Source organism: Ictidomys tridecemlineatus, chromosome 4 (assembly GCF_052094955.1).
Source record: "Ictidomys tridecemlineatus isolate mIctTri1 chromosome 4, mIctTri1.hap1, whole genome shotgun sequence".
NCBI classification, from domain to species: domain Eukaryota; kingdom Metazoa; phylum Chordata; class Mammalia; order Rodentia; family Sciuridae; genus Ictidomys; species Ictidomys tridecemlineatus.
This window is the reverse complement of record NC_135480.1, coordinates 51,261,789-51,283,586: the sequence shown is the minus strand read 5'-3', so window position 1 is coordinate 51,283,586 and position 21,798 is coordinate 51,261,789. Positions and strand designations below refer to the sequence as shown.

The following is a 21,798-nucleotide window of genomic DNA, read 5'->3' as shown; positions in this document are numbered from 1 at the left end:
ATTATATCTAGCCTATATTACTGTAATAGTCTCTTTGAGCTGGTCCCTCAGTTTCATTTTTTGCTTTCTAATACATTCTCTACTCAGAATCTAGTCATCTTTTAAGACTGTAAATGAGATAATGCCAGTTTCATGCATACAACCTTCTAATCATGGATATACATTATATTCACAATAAAATCAAAACTCCTTATTAAGGCTTACATGACCTTACATGATCTGACCTTTGAATATCTGACTTCATATCTTGCATTGTTTCCCTTGATCTCTATAATTTAGTCATACTGGACCTTTTTCTATTTTTCAAACTCATGAAAAGCTTTCATTCCTCAAACATGCAAAAATTATGGTTAGTTTTTTAAGTTCCACTGCTCAAAAGCTCTTATCCCAGTTTTCTTTTTTCTTTTTTTTTGTTGGGGGTACTGGGATTGAACTCAGGGGCATTTGACCACTGAGGCACATCCCTAACCCTATTTTGTATTTTATTAGAGACAGAGTCTCACTGAGTTGCTTAGTGCCTTGCTAAATTGCTGAGGCTGGCTTTGAACTCATGATCCTCCTTGCCTCTGCCTGTTAAGCTGATAGGATTTACAGGCGTGCACCACCGCGCTCAGCCTCTTATCCCAGTTTTTTAGATGGCTTTCCCCACCACTAAATTGGTTTTAACTTGAATAGCCATTTTGGGGGAAGGGTACCAGGGATTCAGCTCAGGGGCACCTGACCACTGAGGCACATTCCCAGACCTATTTTGTATTTTATTTAGAGACAAGGTCTCACTGAGTTGATTAGTGCTTAGCCATTGCTGAAGCTGACTTTGAACTTGTGAGCTGCTGGGATTATAGGCATATGCCACCATGCCTGGCTGAATAGCCATCTTTTTAGAAAATCCATTCCTGATCACTCTGTGTAAAATTGCTCTCTTTCCCAAGCACTTTATTAGGTTACCTCATTTAATTTTTTCAAAGTCCTTATTATTATCTGAAATAATGTTTTGAACTTTTTTTTATTGTGTATTGCCTGCTCCTTGCATTAGAATGTAAGCTCAATGACATTAGGAACCATGACTGTCGTTTGGTGTCCATTTTAAAAGTTTTAAAAGATGCATGCACACACACACACACAAATACATTGGTAGACAATGTATTGGAAAACAAGAGATTAAAAGCTTAGAATAAACCCTGGTACATAGTAGGCATCAATAAATATTTATTGAGTATGAAATATACATTTTTGCAATTTAGTTTCAATATAAAACCACTTTGGGCTAAGCAGGGATGTGTCAGGTCTCCCATTTTACAGATACAAGAAATTGAAATTTGAGTAATTTTTCCAATTTTATTTAGTTAAAATGTGGAAGAATCTCATACTTTCCCAAGTGCACAAAATTCTCCTCTACAACAACATAAGTAACCATGAGGATATTCTTTTATTTATTTTTTTACTTTTGCAAGCAATGTGTAAAAAGCTTGTATTAGCTTCCTCTGGCTGCCATAAAAAATTGCCACAAAATGGGTGAATGAAAACAACATAAATTTATTTTCTCACATTCTTAAGGGCCCTAAACCCCAAATAAAGGGTGTTAGCAAGCCATATTACGAATGGAGGCTCTAAAGAGAATTAATTTCTTGTCTTTTCCAACTTCTGGTGGTTGTTGGCTGTTGTTCCTTAGCTTGTGGTCATATCTCTCTACTCTGTCTTCTCAATGCCTTCTGTGTGTGTGTGTGTGTGTGTTGTGTATCACAAAACCTCCTCTGTCTTATAAAGATACATGTGATTGCACTCAGATAATCCAGGATAAACTCTTATAAGTTTTTAATTTAATCACATTTTTTGCCACATAAGGTTCCAGGGGATTAGAACATGAACATATCTTTCTTGAGATTCCTCATTTAGTCCACCAAAATGCTCATAATATTTTAATGCAGAACTATATTCTTTGAACTATATATAATGGGATTATCTCTTTGGATATGGACTATCATTTATTCATTAACAAATACTGAGCTCTTAATACATGCTATGTGTAATACTAGAAATTGAGTATACATTGATAAATAGCAGTGAGTACATTATACTTGGAGATTGAAAAAGGGGGTTATTATTAATTACATTGGTACAGCAGGCAAAAATCAGGAGTATACCAGGCAATCCATGGCCTATGATCCCCTTATGATGCATGTTGTTAGACCAAAAGAATTAATAGACAATACCCCTGCCTGCTAAAATTTTTATAAGTCAAACATAGCATTTAATTTTTTGTTTTTGTTGGGTTTTTTTTGAAGTGCTTGAAATTTTCACATGCTAGCCAAGTATTCCACCATAAGCTATATTACCAGCCCTAGTAAAAATTTGTTTTAAATTCTTAAATGTATAAATAGTAGCACGACTGAGGTTATGTCAATGACTTCATCAACACACTCAAATATTAGACTTGTAAACTGAAAGTGTTAAGTAGAGGAGAAAAACAGATGCTTCCAGTTTACTGTAATCATAATTTATTTCACTTAGGAAAACTAAAGTTAGAGATAGTTTAGAAAAGAAATACTGCTAAAAGGTGACCAAGATTATTGCAACAACTTAGATGACAATATGCTTTAAGTTATGTGTAATTCTTAGTATTCCTTTTTTTCCCACAAAGAAATAAAACATATATGAATACAAGTTATTGAGAATGTTATTATAGGGGTAATATTGAATCCATTCTCATTTATTAAAAAAAGAGGGGTTGAGGTTGTAGCTCAGTGGTAGAGCATATGTCTAGCATGGGTGAGGTACTGGGTTCCATCCTCAGTACCATATAAAAATGAATAAATAAAACAAAGGTTTTGTGTCCACCTACAATTTAAAAAAAAAGAAAATCATTTGCAAACTATATAGTACTTTATAAATTTTATTAGTGATAATGTTTATTTATAATACATCTTATATCCAAGTATGACCGAAATGTGGTAAAACAATGTAGCTGATGAATCATTCTCTAGAAAATGCAAACTATTGTTATTGAACTGCAATAGAGAGATATACATGCAATAAACCAAGTATTTTGGCATGTTTTAGAGGGCAGAAAATACATGTTAAGAGCAGATTATATGTTGGCAAGGATGTTGGGGGGGGGAGGTATATTTATACATTGCTGGTGAGACTGCAAACTGGTGCAACCACTATGGAAAGCAGTATGGAGATTCCTCAGAAAACCTGGAATGGAATTACCATTTGATGCAGTTAACCCACACATCAATATCCAAAGGATTTAAAATGAGCATACTATAGTGATGCAGCCACATCAATGTTTATGGCAGCTCAATTCACAATAGCTAAGCTATAGAACCAACCTAAGTGCCCTTTAATAGACAAATGGATACACAATGTAATATTACTCAGCCATAAAGAAGATGAAATTATGGCATTTTCTGGTAAATGGATGGAACTGGAGACTATCATGCTGAGTGACATAGGCCAATCCCAAACAACCAAGGGCCGAATGTTCTCTCTGATATGTGGATGCTAACACACAATAAGAGGGTGGTAGGAAAGAACAGAAGTTCATTGGATTACAAAAGGGAATGAAGGGAAGAGAGGGTGAATAGGAATCGGAATGGCAGTAGAATGAATTGGACATAACTTTCCTATGTTCATATATGAATACATGACCAATGTAACTCCACATCATGTACAACCCAAGAATGGGAAGTTATACTGCATGTATGTAAAATAGGTCAAAATGCATTCTTTTGTTATATATATAAAAAGAACAAATTTTTAAAAGTTTTAAAAAGCAGGTTATATATGTAAATGATAATCTGTAAAGTGCTCATTTACATTTTCTTTTTTTTTAAAGACTCAAAGTGAGTTCCTTTATGTTTTTTTAATATTTATTTTACAGTTTTCGGCGGACACAATATCTTTGTATGGGGTGCTGAGGATCGAACCTGGGCCACACACATACCAGGCAAGCGCACTACCGCTTGAGCCACATCTCCAGCCCGCTCATTTACATTTTCAAGAACACTTCTGTATAGAAGTTAAAAATTTTTTCAGGGTGCTAGAGATTGAACCCAAAACCTCACACATGCTAAGCATGTGCTCTATCACTGCACTACACTCACAGCTCAGAAGAAATATCCTTATATCCATTTTACAGACGAGGAAACTGAGGTTTGGATAAACATACATCTACATCTTTTTTTTTTGGGGGGGTAGTACTGGGAATTTTACTAAGGGGAACTAAAGGGCTACACTCCCAGCCCTTTTTTATTTTTATTTAGAGACAGGATCTAGCTATGGTGCCAAGACTGGCCTTGATTGAACTTTTGATTCTCCTGCCTCAACCTCCAAATTTCCTGCAATCTCAAATTGCTGGGATTACAGGAGTGTGCCACTGCACCTGGCACATCCATATTTATTCAAAAGTTTTGATTCCAGTGGCTTTTCCTTTACTGGCTGATTTTCTTTCTTGGTTGCTTGCTTTCTACTGGGGATTGAATCAAGGGGCACTATGCCACTGAGCCACATCCCAAGTCGTTTTTATTTTTGAGATAGGGTTTCACTAAATTGCTGAGGCCTTGAACTTGTGATCCTCCTGCTTCAGTCTCCTGAGTTGCTGAATTATAGGCATGCACCACTCTACCTGGCTTTGCTTGACTTTTTATCTCTTAACAGAATACCAAGTTAGCAGAAATAAATGGAGTAGATAGAAAACCAATAGGAAAAAGTTCAATGAAATGAAATGATTTTTGTAAAGATAAACATTTGACAAGCCTTTGGGTAGATTGAGAAAAAAAAGAAAGACTTTAAATAAAATCAGAAATGAAAAAAAGAGACATTAAAACTAATACAGTGGGGGTGGGTGGGTGAGGATTTAGCTCAGTTGGTAGTGCCTGCCTAGCACGTACAAGGCCCTGGGTTCAATTCTCAGCACCACCACTAAAAACAAAACAACAACAACAAAAAAACCCAACCAAATAAAACCCCCTAATACAATAGAAATACAGATTAATAGAATATACAACTGGGCTCAATATCACTGGCATAAATAGTATTCATATATTTATACTGATTAGATCATAAGAGATGAATATGGACAGGTATGTGCTAACAATTGGACAGGTATGTGCTAACAATTGGACAGCCTAGAAGAAATGGATAAATTTCTTGACATATACAACCTGCAATATTGAATTATGAAGAAATAGAAAATCTCAACAGAGCAATGAGTGAAGGAATTGTATCAGTAATAAAAAAGTTTCCCATCAAACAAAAGCCCTGAGCATGATGACTTCACTGCTGAATATTCTGTCAAACATTTAAAGAACTAATATCAATGCTTCAACTCTTCCAAAACATTGAAGAGGAGAGAATGCATTCAAACTCATGAGGTCAGCATTACTCTGATACTAAAGCCAGAAAAGGACAGTATAAAAAGAAAAGGAATAAAAAGCAAAAGAAAAAGGAAAAAAATAAAGGCAAATAGATAAGAAAAATTCTCAACAAAATACCAGGAAACTAAATTTATAGTCAGGTGGGATTTACACTAGAGATGCAAGGATGTTTGAACATACACAAATCAATAAATGTAATACATCACACTAATAGATATGATCAGTTCAATAGAAATAAGCATTTGACAAAATACAACATCTTTTTATGATAAAAGCCCTTAGCAAGTTAAGTATAGAAACGACATTCTTCAGCACAATATTAAGTCCATCCATGAAAAACCCAGAGAAATCACCATACTAAACATGGAAAAGATGAAATCTTTCCCTCTAAGATTTGGAACAAAACAATGCCACACTCACCACTTCTATTCAATGTAGTGCTGGAAGTCCTAGCCAGAACAATTAAGCAAGAGAAAGAAAAGGCATTCAAACACACACACACACACACACACACAAAAAAAAAAAAAAAAAAAAAACCAAACACTCCCAAAATAAAAACCCAACCTGCTACAATTCAGTAAAATTGCAGGATACAAAATCAACATATAAAAATCATTAGTGTTTCTATATATTAACAGCAACCTATTTGAAAAAAAACAAGGAAACAATCCCATTTACAAGAAATACAGAAAAAATACTAAAGAATGAAATTTAACTAAGGAGATGAAAGATTAGTACATTGAAAAGTATAAAACATTAATGAAATGTTTTAATGAAAGAAATTGAATTTTAATGAAATTTAAGAAATTTAATGAAAGAAATTGAATAAGACATAGAAAAGGAAAGATATCCCATGTTCATGGATTGGAGAAATGAATACTGTTAAAATATCTGCACTTACCCAAAGCAATCTACGGATTCAATGTAATCCCTATAATAATACCAAGAACATTCTTCACAGAAATAGAAAAAAATTCTAAGATTCACATGGAACCACAAAAGACCCTGCTCAATCAAAGCAATGTAGAACAAAAAGAATATAGTGGTGGTATCACACTATCCAACTTCAAAGCTATAGTAACCAAAACAGCATTTTACTGGCAAAACAAACAAATATAAAACAAAACAAAACAGATACATGGACCACTGGACAGAGAGCACAAAAATAAATGCACACATCTATAGGCATCTATAGGCAATCTTTCAACAAAGATACCAAGAACACAAAATAGGAAAAGGACAGTCTTTTCAATAAATGGTGTTGGGAAAAGTGGATATATACATCAGAAGAATGAAATTAGATCACTATCTCATACTAGATATAAAAATTATTTGAAAATAGATTAAAGACTTAAATGTAAAACCTGAAATTATGAAACTACTAGAAAAAGATCGAGGGAAAAAGTTCCACGACATTGGTTTGGGCATGATTTTTGTGGTCTGACCCCAAAATCCAAGGCAACAAAATGAAAATAGACAAGTGAGATTATATCAAACTAAAATGTGCATTCAAGGAAACAATCAACAGGGTGAAGATAATCTACAGAGTGAGATACAATACTTACAAATCATATATCTGCTAAAGGGTTTATCTCCAAAATATATAAAGAATTAAAATGACTCAATAGTAAGTAAACAAATAACCTGATTAAAAACTGGGCAGAGGGGCTTGGGCTTGTGGCTTAGTGGTAGAGCACTTGTTTAGCATGCGTGAGGCACTAGGTTCAATTCTCAGCACTGCATATAAATAAATAAGATAAAGGTCCATTGACAATTAAAAAATTAAAAACGAAAACAAAAACTGGTTAGAGGACCCTAATATACATTTATCTTAGGAAGACACACAAACGGCAACACATATATGAAAAAATGCTCAACATAACTTAATAGCAGGAAAATGCAATGAGCACAATGGGCTATATCACGTCATACCTGCTAGGATGTGTATTATAAAAAAGAAAATATTTATTTATACAATGGGATATTATTCAACCATAAAAAGAGGAAATACTGCCATATATATTAACAATATGATGAAGTTGGAGGACATGATGTTAAATGAAATAAGCTAGGCACAGAAAGACAAATGCTGCATTATCTCATTCATGTGGGAATCTAAAAAAGTAGATCATATAGAACTACAGAGTAGAATGATAGTTTCCAGGGGCTGGGACAGCTGTGTCTCTGTGTGTGTGGCGAAGTGGGGGGAGTGTTGGAGAGATGTTAAGGATACAGAATTTTAGTTAGGAGGAGTAAATTCAAGAGCTCTATCATACAACATGGTGACCATATAGTGACCATATTTAGTAACATTATATTTTTGAAAAATGCCGAGTGTTCTCATCACCAAAATAACTATGCATACATTAACTAATTAGTCAATCTACTTATATGTACTTCTAAATATCATATTATTAATACATACAATTTTATGTCAATTAAAAAATCAAAGTGTTTTGAATGAAGATAATATGTAATAATGTATATTTATATTTTATAGTTTAGTGCCACTAAACAAAGCAGCTGTGATCACTAATTTTATGTGTCAATTTATTTGGACTATAATGCCCAGATATTTGGTCAAGTATTATTCTGGATGTGTTTGTGATGGTGTTTTTTGAATGATATTAATATTTCAACTGGATTCTGAGTAAATCAGATTTCCTTCCACATCCAATCAGTTGAAGGCTGTTATGGTTTAGATGTGAGGTGTCCTCCAAAATCTCATGTGTAAGACAATACAAGGTTTAGAGGTGAAATGATTGGGTTATGAGAGCCTTGACCCAATCAATGAACTGATCCCTGGATAGCAATTAACTGAGTGGTAACTGAAGGCAGATAGGGTATGGCTGGAGGAGGTGGGTCACTGGGGTCTTGCTTTTGGGGTATATATTTTGTAAACTGAGCTTAATCAATTTCTCCCCCTCTCCCTCCCTATCAATGACCATGTCCTGAGATGCTTTCCTCTGCTATACTCTTCTGAATGACACAGTAGAGAAAAAGCTGACTAAAACAAAGGGCTTAACTGAATAAAGACTGACCTCTCTCCAGCAAAAAGGAATTCTGTCAGCAGACTACCTTTGAATTCAATCTGCAATTTGATTTGACCTGCAACTCTTCCTTGAATCTCCATTCTGCTGGACTAGCTCATAAGATATTGTATTCACTTAGCCTCCACATTCAACTGAGCCAATTCCTTAAAATCTCTCTCTCTCTCTGTGTTTTGTCTATTTCTTCTGTCCCCCATACTCCCCACATACACCCTTTGTTGATTCTGTTTCTCTGGAGAACTATTAACACAGTAGCTATCTGGAAATCTATTATGATCAAGTAGAGTTGTCATCTTAGGAAACCTGGAATTTCTCTCATTCTCTCACTTTCTTTGAAATATTGATCATCAATTTAATTTAAAAAGCCATTCATTTAAAAGGAAGTCCTGGTTGTAGGAAATTTTAAAAGTGAAATTGTAATGCATTGTTTATTCTTGATGCTTTGACTATATCCCTTCTGGCTTGAAACTTCCATGTTTTTTTCTTTTTCCCAATCTTCTTTTCTCCTCCCTGATCTTCTTTTCCCTAACTTTCTTCTTCCCAGTCTCTTCCTTGATCTTCTTTTCCCAAACCTTCTTCTCCTTTCCCATCTCCTCCCTGATCTTCTGATATTCTTTTCCCTAAACTTCTCCTTCCTGATCTTCCCCTTCCTGATCTCTCCTCCCTAATTTCATTTTTTTTTCTGATATCATCTCTATAAAAGCCCCCTGTTCCTGCGGATGGGCAGAATCACAGCTTTTGGGATAGGAGTTCCTTGTTTCTCCTTTGCTAGCAAAGCAATGAACCTTCTTTTCCCTTTTTCTCAAAACAGTGTCCTCATTATTGGATTAACATTGGGGACAAGGACTGAGCTTTCAGCAACAAAATTACAAAATTTGCTAGACTTAGTCATGTGAAGATTAACTCAGTTACCAGTGAGTTTATAATGCTGTTGCTCTGAGAGCCAATATATTCGTATATACTAGACTGGAATTCTGGCTTGGATCATTTAAATTGTCTTAAAACTTAATTTTCTTAATTACTTATTCTGCATATTGAAATTAGAGATTTCTCCCAGAGATATGCTATATGAATACATATATCTCTCTTTGTAAATCTGAATTTTTCTAATGGAAAGAACATCAAGAATAAGTATCAAGGGCTGGGGATGTGGCTCAAGCGGTAGCGCGCTCGCCTGGCATGCATGCGGCCCGGGTTCGATCCTCAGCACCACATACCAACAAAGATGTTGTGTCCACCGAGAACTTAAAAATAAATATTAAAAATTCTCTCTCTCTGTCTCCCTCTTAAAAAAAAAAAGAATAAGTATCAAGTATAAAGATGGTGACAATAATGATAATCTTCGAAGTTATGTAGCACTATTTTCGGAGCAGTTCAAAGCACTTTCCTGTGTTAGATCTCAGTATCTCTAAGAGGGGATTTGTTAAAGTATAGATAGTAGTATCACAATTCCACAGGTCTCTATTTAGAAAGTTGCTCCGAAGGTTGCACAAGGTGTAGAAGCCAGGATACCACATTCCCTGACCAAATACTCTACCTTTAAAATTTGTTTATTCATAGGTTTCCTGGGCCAGGAATTCAGGATCCCTGATTCTGATTCAGATTTAGGCAGTGAACAAGAGTTGTACTTGTTATATGTTCAGATATTCTATGTTCCTAATAATTTGCCACAGGTTGCATATAACCTTAAAGAGTGACTTTAATGATGAGGTGAGAATTTGAAAGATTTATATACTATTGAGAATTCTAGCATGTCTGGATCTAGAATTGAGTACTCATCATGGCTACAAATTTTAGACTGAAAATAGTGGAAATGGGAAAGATAATGTGAGAAAATGGGAAAATTCTGTGATGTCAAGTAAAGCAGTAGGTAGTTTTTACAGCTTAACCAGTTGTATTCTTTTTTGAATCTCACATTTTGGTATTCAAACTAAAATATAGAAGAGTTTTTATTTACCCCCATCAAACTGAAAAGGAACTAAATGTAATTAAAATTGTCTGAAGCATATTTATTCTAATTGTGATTTTAAAGATTATTGAAAGATATTAATGATTTACTAAAATAATTTTAATTATCACTAGTTGAATAATTATTGGCTTAAAAAGAGAATAATGAATCAATTCTAAAAAAAAAGAAATTTGATGATAGTATGGCAAATTTTACATAATTAAGCAAATTTTGGTTACTATTGCATCAAATACCTGCCTTTCCTTAGTAATAAACATACTGTTCTCTGACAGATTTTATTGTGGCTGGTTAGATAAAGGGTGGAGAGAGAGAGAACATTTTTGAGTCACTAAAGAACTCAAAACAGAAAGCAAATATACCATGATAAAACAATGCTGACCCAGTGCTCTCCAGAGACTAATCTGTCCCACAGTGCTACACTTCTCCATTTTCATATTCCTACAGCTAAGCTCAGGGCTTGTCCCTGACTCCTTCCCTCCCTTAGAAGAGACAGTGCTTATCAGAGTATACAAATAAAAATGTCTTGGTTTTGAATAAGAATGATAACCAGAACAAAGAATTGGCTGTTATTTTTTAGTTAATTCACTGTATCTTTTTTTAAAATCCTTTTTTTCCCCTCTCAAGCACCATTTATATTAGAACTTCATGCTTTGTTTTAGAAAGTGTTGTTTGTTATCTTCTGGTGAAAACATTTTAAATTTGTTTCCTGTCTGCATGCTTTTACTATGTTATCATAAGCCAGAGAGATATGCAGCTGAATCTGGGAAAAATTGTTGAGAAAGGGCCTTAAATAATTACCACAACAATGGTAATTATTTCTGACACTTTTCTGACTCAGCTTACTTTTCCACATTTCACTATAAACACAGGGAAAACAGATATGTATTGACAAACCACCAAATCAAAGCCAGATAGAGAGAAAAAGGACCAGAATTATCCAAAGTTATCATATCTGAGAATTTGAAGAACTGAGGTTTGGAGAAAAGACAAGATATTATTTTTTTTTAATTTTTTTTTGTAGTTGTAGATGGACAGAATGCCTTTTTAAAAAAAATTTTATGTGGTGTTGAGATTGAACCCAGTGCCCCATCCATGCATGTTAGGCAAGCACTCTGCCACTAAGCTGTAGCCCCAACCCCTATTATTTCTTTTTGTTGATAGTAAAATAGGAAGAGATATAATTTTGTAATCCCTAGTATATTTAGGAGAGAGCAAGGGGGATCATGATATATGGTTACAAAATGTGCTTCTGACCTTCTGAAGAAAACTGAATATAATATTAGTCAAAGGGTAAACATTCTTTCTTGCATTCAAGTCAAGAGATAATAATAAAGGACTATCTAGAAAAGCAGCTATTCCTTTGCCCTCAGTTCTATCTATAGACCAAATGCAGCTCATTGAAGTTAGAACTAGTTTCTGCTTCATCTCTATATTCTGCCTGCACATTATCTGTTGCTTGTGGTCATTCAATAAATATTTGTTGAATAGTGTGTTAGAAGTAACCTGTGTCTTTCCCCAGTAAGGTCATTGGTAAATTCATAATAATAACTAATACTTAGTAGATCATGTTTCAGACTATGTTCTAAATGCTTTACATATATATATACCAACCTTTGGTGGTGGTTGATATTATTATTCTCTCTTTAATAGCATACAGAACTAAGTAGTAGTACTAGGATTTGAGGCCAGGCAGTATGGGTTAGAGCCCAAATGCTGTACTACCACTTATATACTACCTCAGATTAATCAGCAAAGAGCCCCAGGGTAACTCTACAATATATTAAATCTGAATTGGATATCTGCCTGACTCAAGAATCAAGAAGAGGAAGTGTCACACTAAGCTGGGGAGTTACTAAATATAATGGAAGTTGGCTGATAGTAAGCTCTGGGAATCAAGAAAAGCCTCTGACAGCCTATGGAGTGGGGCAAACATATTCACTCATACCCACAGTTTAGTTAGTGGATAATAAGGCATTTCAGAAGTTCATAAATTCTTGGTTGAGTACTTATATGTTGAGTAGAAATTGCAGAGAACAAGAATGAGGGAGAAAAGAAAGAGGAAAAGGAGGAAGAAGTCAGGGGGAGGGAGAAAAAGAGATTAAAAACCAGGACAAAAATTAGCATTGGGAGATGGGTTAGGGACAGATAGAACCAGGAGGCCAAGCTTTGAAGTTGATGAATTAATTGTAAGGGCAGTATGCTTAAAGAGTTTTAACATTTCTCTCTAACTCCATCCCTGGACTCCTGCTCCTAAAAAGCCTTATTCCTTTTGATCACAGGACAAGTAATAACAAGCATGGCTTTATAAAAAGAAAATCTCTCTTACCTATGATCTGAATGTTATACCACCTTGCCCCTGCCATCCTCAAAGTTTGTATGTTAAAATCTTAACTCCCTGCTTTGAGAAGTGATTAGATCAAGAGGTCACAGCCCTCATGAATAAGATTAATGCTGTAATAAAAGAGGACCAAGGTTTACTTCTCTAACATGTGAAGACACAGTGTGAGAGAAGGTGCACCATGGCTGAATCAAAACAAGGGCCCTCAGTAGATAAGTCTGCTGGCACTTTCATTTTGAGACTTCTAGTCTCTAGACTGTGAGAAATAAATTACTGTAGTTAACTTCCCAGCATATGGTATTTTGTTATAGGATACTAAATAGACTAATATACTCTCAAGCTAATTTTTTGTAACAGGAAGACTAGAAGGGGAAGTGATTATGAAATTAAGTTTGGCTTGAATGGAGTTTTGAATTTTATTTGGCATATCTGTTTCTCCAAATGAGACAATTAAGAAGAAGTGGTTTAATTAGACAAAAGTAGTACAGTTTCTTTTCTTTCCCCCTCATTGACTGAAAAGGCTTACCATCTCCCTTGTCCAGTCACTATAGATGGAAGTACAGAAAGATAAACTTCTAACAGGCACCAGGAAAAGAGTAAGGGCATCACATAAGACTCAGCCCATTCATGCACAACATTCCCCAAGACTTTCCTATTTGAGACCTCAGGGAAGAAAGAGGAGAAAGGTAGGCTACCCTGGGTGAATGAGATGGTCAAGTAGGCTGTGAAACAGATCTCATGAGCCTGGGAATTAATCAGTGTTAGAACAGAAAGCTATACTTTAAAAATTTCAATTTTCTTTTTTGCAGTTTCTTTCATAGAATGTCCTTTTTTTTTTTAAAGAGAGAGTGAGAGAGGAGAGAGAGAGAGAGAGAGAGAGAGAGAGAGAGAGGGAGGGAGGGAGGGAGAGGGAGGGAGGGAGAGAATTTTTTTTTTAATATTTATTTCTTAGTTCTCGTGGACACAACATCTTTCTTTGTATGTGGTGCTGAGGATTGAACCCGGGCCGCAGGCATGCCAGAGGAGCGCACTACCGCCTGAGCCACATTCCCAGCCCCATAGAATGTCCTTTTGGAGTCCAATCTGTTGTTTTTTTTTAAATTCAAAAAATTTTTAGCTGTAGATGGACACAATACTTTCATTTTATTTATTTATGTGGTGCTGAGGATCAAACCCATTGCCTTATGCATGTAAGGCAAGTGCTCTAACACTCCATTATTTTGTTTTTGAACTTTTATTTTTTAATTGTGGGTGGACACAATACCTTTATTTTATTTTTATGTGGTGCTGAGGATTGAACCCAGTGCTTCATGCATGCTGCTAGGCAAGCACTATACCTCTGACCACAATCCCAGCCCTCCATTATATTTTAATGAAACTCGTTTTGGAAAAAAAAAATCTCAAATACATTTATGACAAGGGAAATAAATTTTGTTATTTACTAATGTGGGCCAGAGAGAAATGTGAGACAGTATAACTTCAGGCCAGGCACCGAGGTGCTGCATTCATTCAATAAATATCTACTAAATGCCTACTATGTGTTAGGCATTCTGTTAAGATGCTGGGGATATAATAATGAAGAGGACAGGATTTTTTTCTGCCTTCATGTGGCTAAAAGTCTTTTGGGGAAGAAAGGCACTGAAAAAGAAAATCAAATGTGAAGTGTTATGACACAGGAAATCCTGGGTGCTGTAGGTATTATTGGAGAGAGTAGTCAGAGACACAAGGTATTATGTTAACTAGTGGAGAAAGCACTTAAAGATAAACAGAAGCAAACTCTGATTGCAAAGAAATCAAAAGCTGAGACAAAACCCAGGAATACTCAAGAATGGGTGGGAATGGATGGAGATTCATGAAGCCAAGGAGATTTGACTTGTTTGACTTCAAGTAATTTGAATATTTCCATAAAGAAGGACCCTATTCTTTTTCTTTTGAGGCCCTTGCCCAGAAAGTAGGAGCGTTCTGAAAGATTTGATATGAATCCAGGTTATTATTTTTATGGATTATTTAATACTGTTACACACAAAAGAGCTTCAGAATATAGGGAATGGGGATACTGCCCCCAAATTACTCATGGCTTTGTTGGGGAGACAACTTATAAACACAGAAAAGATAAAAGAGAGCTATTAGCTATTAAGAGAGTATTAGACTATAAATGATTAAAACCCTTAATGAAGGCAGAGGAAGAAGTTTCTATGGGAAGAAATGATAAGGCATTTTATCTTGATGGAAATGTCCTATTGTAGAACTTATTAGTAAGTTATGACACTATAAGACAAGGCTAAGTGAACAAGACTTTGGTCTAAAAAGCCAGAATTTATCAACCTCAACACTATTAACATTATGGGCCAAATAATCTTTTAGTTATAGGAGCCTGTTCTGTGTATTGTAGGATATTTAGCAGCATCCCTGGCCTCTATCCACTAACTGCAGTAGAACATTTCCCACAGTTGTGACAATGAAAAATGTCTTCCACCATTACCAAATGTCTATTGAACGACCCAAATTATCTTCTTCCCCAGCCGAGAACCTATGCATTAGACACTGCCACAATGTTGGGTCTGAATGATAGCAGAGGGATGTTTAACAATGTAGGAGAGATTCAATAGCCAAAGATAGGTCAATCTACAGTGATGATAAAATAAGTAGCTGGCATCAAGACTACATGTTCTGGTGTCTAAAAGGAGGTTCTTGGATTCCAGAATGCTGAGGCAATAACTGTCTTTCAGAGTGAGGCACATAGGGGTATTTTGTCCTTGAGACTAAATATCATGGATAGAGATAAGATAGCTATTTCTGGGCCAAGTAGTTGAAGATAATTCCATACTAAATCTCACTCAAAGGGAAGATGAAAAGCTATTCAAGTAAGTATTTAATCAGGAAATCTGAGGTTCAATTGTGTCAACATGTAGTAAATATTGTGTTGATACACAGGAGATGATCCATGAATGTGCTGGGGCAAGTAGAAACAAGAGATGTGAAACTTTACTTCCTTTGACTTTGGGTTTATTTGTATTATGGGGCTGGATTAGATAAATTCTTATGTTCTTTCCAACTTCAGTGTTATATGTACGAGATAGGAGAAGACATTTTTATAATAATATGTACTACTTTTTGAGTATGTGCTATGTGGCAGGTAATTTCATATATTTTAACTCTCATAACAGATTTATGAAGAAAGTATTTTCTTCATAGTACAGTTAAGGTTTAGAGGGATAAATAACTTACCCAAAGTTATATAGCTAGTAAGCAAATAAGCCAAAATTCAAATGTAAATTGATCCCAGATTCTTGATATTTCTAGTCAGCATATTCTATGATAAGAAAGGAAATGATGTGAAGCAAATTTCCATTTCAATAAGGGGTTAGGATGGAGGCAATGAGTAGGGTCTGACTGAAAGGACTATACTCTGATGCACAAAGATTCCTAGTAAACAACAAAAATTTGTAAAATAGTATTGTGTTTAATTATGGAATTAGTTTGAGGGAGGCACTGGTAAATGTAGGGTATCCTAACCATGAGTAAAAATTTATCTTGTTTTTAAAGAAATCTCAATCTAACATAGACATTATAACTAACAATTCTATAGTACAATAACAATTTTTGATATAAACAAATTATTATGAGAGCTGTGGATTAATGTTATGAGAATATTATGGAAGCCCAACCCCTTTCCAATTTGCAAAAGTTGGAAAGCTAACAAGTGACACTTCCTAGACTTTCTTTCCATTAGGACTCCAGAGTTCAGTTCAATGTATCTTGTAAGAAATGAATTCAGAACTAACACAAGAGAGGAAAGATGCATGTGTGGATCTGTCAGAGGTGATGTGTGTTGTGTCTGGAGTTGGCAGTTTCCTATAGCATCAGTAGCAGAGGTAATGTGGTTGTGTGGTGAGCAAAAATGGCAGCAGGTTTCTGCAACAATTGTATTGAGTTTTTCTAATCACGGTAGAAATACAGTGGTTGTGAACACTAGGGGTTGTTCTGAGGAGTTGGTCTAAGAGCTTGCTCCTTTTGTCTTTTCAGTGGTAAGCGTTTAGCTTTTTTCCTTAAATTCCTTTTTGCCTAAACTGGATTATCTGCTATGCAGCTGAACTCTGATTGATGCAGTAATAAGAAAAGTTATAAGCAAACAAATTTCTAGGAAATATAAATGTGGGATCAGTTTTCTGAACTAATTGTATATGAAAGCGAGAATTTGATTACTATTAGAAGAAGCAAGTGGTTAATGATACATAGTGGAGAAACAGTTGTGGGGCTGGAGTTGTAGCTCAGTGGTAGAATGTTTGCCTAGAATGTGTGAGGCATTGGGTTTGATCCTCAGTACCACATAAAAATAAATAAATAAAGGTATTGTGTCCATCTACAACTAAAAAAAGAAATTAAAAAAAAATTATCATCTATGAACTGCCAAGCTAGTAAAATGTAAGACAGAGACCATCTCTGCTATCACATGGAAGGAGTCTTCCTAGAAATAAACACAACAGAGAATGATATAGTCAAGAGTAGAGATTCTTACTAACATAATTCGAGTCCCTGGATCTAGATCAATTCAGAAAAAATTTCAGTTATGTATAAAAACATATTCTCTTTTTTGCTCTAAAAATTATTACCTTTGGTTATCTGGAATGAAGTACCTATTAAAGGCAATTCTTTGGTGGACCAACTTGTTGCAGTGATAGGTCATTATGGAAGGCACAAGAAGCACAAGGGTCAGGGTTTTGCTGATTGCTTCTAACTGTATTAATTGTGCTAAAAAAAGCTTAAAGAAAATTGTAGACTCCAGATTTCAAATTCTTAGTTCAGGGCATGTTCAGAAAACCAGGGTTTTATTCTGATTTTCCTAAAAAAATCCCTTGTCTCTATAGCTACAGGTCTAACACACCAAAAACTTGAAGCAAAATTTGACTTAGAAGAATGATGAATTATGACCAAGGTAGAATTAATAGTTTTACTTAATCTCCAATGTGGAAGTTAGGACATTGACTAGAAAAGAGAAGACTCCAAATATGGCATCCTATGTTCCTCAAATCCATTGTCCCTTACTTACAGAAGTAGTCTCTCCTTTGTCCCCTGATAAGATTGTCTTTTCACTTTTCTTGAAAACTCTACTATGATCTTATAAAACTAGTCTCCAAGAAGGCCTCAGTAATCTCCAACTCCTAGTAATAAATGTCTGTGTATAGTCCCCTCCTATATTGAATAGGGTAGACCTGTGTTACCTATAGATATTGCAGTTTTTGTCTTGTACTCTCTTCAATCTGGGAAAAGTCAGATGATGCCATGTCATGTAGTATTTACTACAGAGAAATCCACATGATAGGAACTGAGGCCCTCAGCTAATAATCAGCACTATCTTGCTAGATATGTGAGTGAGAAATCTTGGAATTAGATCCTACAGCCTTCTGCTGACTGTGTCCCCAGCTGATTTCTTAACATCAACCTCATGAGTGAACTTATGCCAGAACTGCTCAGCTATAGAATTCCAGATTCCAGATCTAAAGAAACTGAGATAATGCTTATAATCTTCCATTGCTAACTTTTGGGTAATTTGCTGCACAATAGTAGATGAATACAGGCCCCACCTTGCATAGGGACATCAAATTTCCTTCTCTACCCTACTTTTCAATGACTGCCTATATATAAATTGAGTCAGACCACAGTATGCTCTAGGGAATTACATAATAAATATGGGAAGAGAAGGTTTACTTGCCCCCCAAATGACAAGATTTGTTAAATTACAGAAGCCAAATGCTAGGGATATGCATAGGAAGAGACTCCAAGGGTGCAAGATCAGAGAAAGAACATAATTTTAGATTGTGATGACTTGGTTGATATGAGAACACTTACTAGAAATTTTGGGGTCATACTAGTTACTAGTTTGGATAGCTATGAGTGTTCTAGATGTGTTCAGTTGATTAATTAAAAACTAGACTCAATTGGTGACTAAAACTGAGTTAGTTGCCAGAATTTCTTGGTATGATGTTGAAAACAAATTCCAATGTTTTCAGAAGAAAGCAACATTGAAGTGTTTTTTTTTTTTAAGATCATCTACTCCTGTATACCCAAATGGCCTAGAGCACATTCTCTTCATATCATATCATAGCATGAAGAAACAGATTAGTAAGGAAGATACATGAATCCCTAAACATTACTGTAATGGCTGTCCCTTGGGCATAAAGGTTTCATGTGCTAGCATTGAAATGGGCTTTTTAATTTAAGGATGGTGAAGGATCTTGAGGTGGCAGAGGCCAGGTAGCAGAACATAACTGCCATCATCATGTTGTATATGATTACCAAGTAGGGTTAGAATGGTAGATCAAAGTTTTGATCTACAGATCTTTGGTGGTGGCTAATTGATCAGTTTCTAGTACCAGAAAAATAGTTTGGATCTATAATACCCACTAAAAACTCTTGTGTTGAAAGCTTAAAATCCCAATGCAGCAATGTTCAGAAATAGGGCTTATGGAAAGTGATTGGATCATGAGGGCTCTGATCTAATCAATGGGTTGGTTTATTGATAAGTTCCTAATTGAGTGGTCTATTGTGGGGCCTAGCTGGAGAAAGTATGTCACCATGGGTCTATCCTCAAAGGGTGTCTCTTGTCCATGGCCCCTTCTCTTAACCCAGTTTCTCTTATTCCTGGCTTTCCATGAGGTAAGCAGCTTTGTTCCACCCACCCCTTCCACCATAATGTACTGCCTTACCACAGGTCAAAAACAATGAATCCAGTTAACCATGGACTGAAACCTATGAAACTGTAAGCCAAAATAAATCCTTCCTCCTCTAAATTGATTTTCTCAGTTATTTTGTCACAGTGATGGAAAGCTGTGTAACAGGTAGCTCATTAGGACTTAAATATTTATACAAATGAATACTCTAAGCTGGGAAAACAGAGGCCAGACTGTGGATATTATTCAGCGTAAAAGCCCTCAACCATTTTTTAGTCTTGGGAAGTTCAGACCCTGAGACCCTTGAGTACAGAGTATTCTATATACTTTTAAGAAAGGAGCTTTTGATTATGATATGTAAATCTTTTTCTCAGCCTTTTCTCAAAGGGATATATAGTTATTTGCTAGGGTAAAACCAAACATGGGGAATGGAAACACTTTTCTCTTTTGTTTTTTAAAAAGAGAGAGAGAGAGAGAGAGAGAGAGAGAGAGAGAGAGAGAGAGAGAGAGAGAGAGAGATTGATTTTTAAATATTTATTTATTTTTTTAGTTTTCGGCAGACACAACATCTTTGTTTGTATGTGGTGCTAAGGATCAAACCCGGGCTGCACGCATGCCAGGCGAGCGCGCTACCGCTTGAGCCACATCCCCAACCCGTCTTAAGAACTCTTAAATGGCCTTTTAAATACTCAGTTCCAATGCCAACAGGGAGGGAACACTTTGCAAAATTAGGTGTTGCCCTATCAGAGCAAATTAGAGTCTCGGCAAATACGGCCCACATCCTGTTTTGTATAGCTTTTAAGAATGGTTTTTATACTTTTCAAGGGTTGTAAACAAAAAACCATGTTATGTGGCCCTTAAGCCTGGAATATTTGCTACCTGGCCCTTTATAGAAAAGAAGTCTTCAAACTTCTATCTTACAGCATTATGTGTAGGGAACCAATAATCAACATAAAATGCTATTTTTCTTTTATCTGTAATTTATCAGCTGGGAAACCCAGAAGTGAGATGAATACCTCCACTATCGTACCTACTGATCCACTCATAATATGTTTTGCTTTCTATTTCCCACAACTTTGAGCTTTGCCTATTTAAAGGTCTTTGTGTCCAAGGAAGGAATACTCTCCCCAGAGAACCCAAGAATGGTTTTACTTAACTGGAAGTTTTATGCTATTACTTGGTTATTTTGAGCTTTTCATAACATTGGAACAATAGAAGGAAAAACAGGTTACTGCAAAGGCTTGATATCAGGGAAATATGATTGCTGCTATATGTTGAGCACAAAGATGAGGAAGTCTTAAACTCAGGAGATACTTCAGATCATCTCCTTGTATTGCCAGGTACAGTGGCAAATGTTAAAAGGACCACAGGAACCTATTAAAGCAGAACATCAAGAACTCAAAATTTCTCAAGTTTGAGGATCAACACATTACACGGAAACTTTAACCAGCTGAAGATATTGAGAAAAAGAATATGAAGAGATGAAAGGACATAGTAAACTGTGGCACCAAGACAAGCTATAGAAATAAAGATAGAAATAGTTATTCATTTTCTTTTTTTCTATTTTGCATTTATCTGTGTACATTAATCATTCCCGTTGACTTGTTTTGCATCCTTGTTTACATAAGGCATATTAATAATTTGGTTAATGGTATTGAGCTTATGTTAATCGATTAATTTTGATGATTACACTGTACTTATGTAAGTTGATAACAGGGGAAGCTGGGTGAAAGGTATTTTTGCAACTTTTGTTAGGTGAAAATTTATTTCAAAATAAAGTTTGAAAACCCAGCATAATTGTTATAAAAACATAAAATATAATTTAGAAATACATATTACAAAGTGATGGAATTTTAGATGCAAATTGTAATAAAAAATAGATACACTTATGTAATGCTTGATCATTTTAAAAAAATGCAAATGCCATTAAATATAAATTATGCTAGAGTAATATTAAGAATTTTTTTTTTATCACTTATTCAATTATTCCCTCCCCCAAATTCTTGTCTCTCTCTTTAGAACTATGAAAGAGACATTAGTTTCTGGATCTATAGTCTCTAAAATCATATTCCCCCAATCCTTGTTCTTTTTGGAATAATTTTTTCAGCTTACTTTTGCAGTTTTGCTAATTTGCACTTCATCAAAGTCCATTTGCTGTTTCATTCATTCATCTTTTAATTTTTTAATTTTCACAATCTTTAACTGGTTCTTTTTCATAAGTTAGTTCTCCTTTCATGATGCAATATTCTCTCACATTCCTCTGGGGATAGCCTGTATAAGAATTAAATTAAAATTACATTTAAGGTCCTTAGAACAATGCCTGACACCATACAAGTATGCACTAAATAAATATAATCATAATTTCTAAGATCCTCCTCTGTTTACTCTAATA

General features: G+C 35.2%; 1 protein-coding gene across 2 annotated transcripts in view; it reads right to left on the bottom strand.

Moving 5' to 3' along the window:
- Positions 1-1,189: 1,189 nt before the first annotated feature.
- The window catches only part of Zbed5 (zinc finger BED-type containing 5), a 33,770-nt gene continuing 13,161 nt past the window's right edge, over positions 1,190-21,798 (bottom strand). Inside the window, exons 3-4 of one of the 2 annotated variants that reach the window (XR_013437762.1) lie at positions 21,519-21,677; positions 1,190-3,195 (exon numbers count right to left, since the gene is read on the bottom strand). The gene's annotated coding sequence lies outside the window, so the exon portion shown is untranslated. Of the gene's footprint in view, positions 21,678-21,798 lie in introns of both variants that reach the window. The other variant, XR_001229797.4, reaches the window with a different exon arrangement.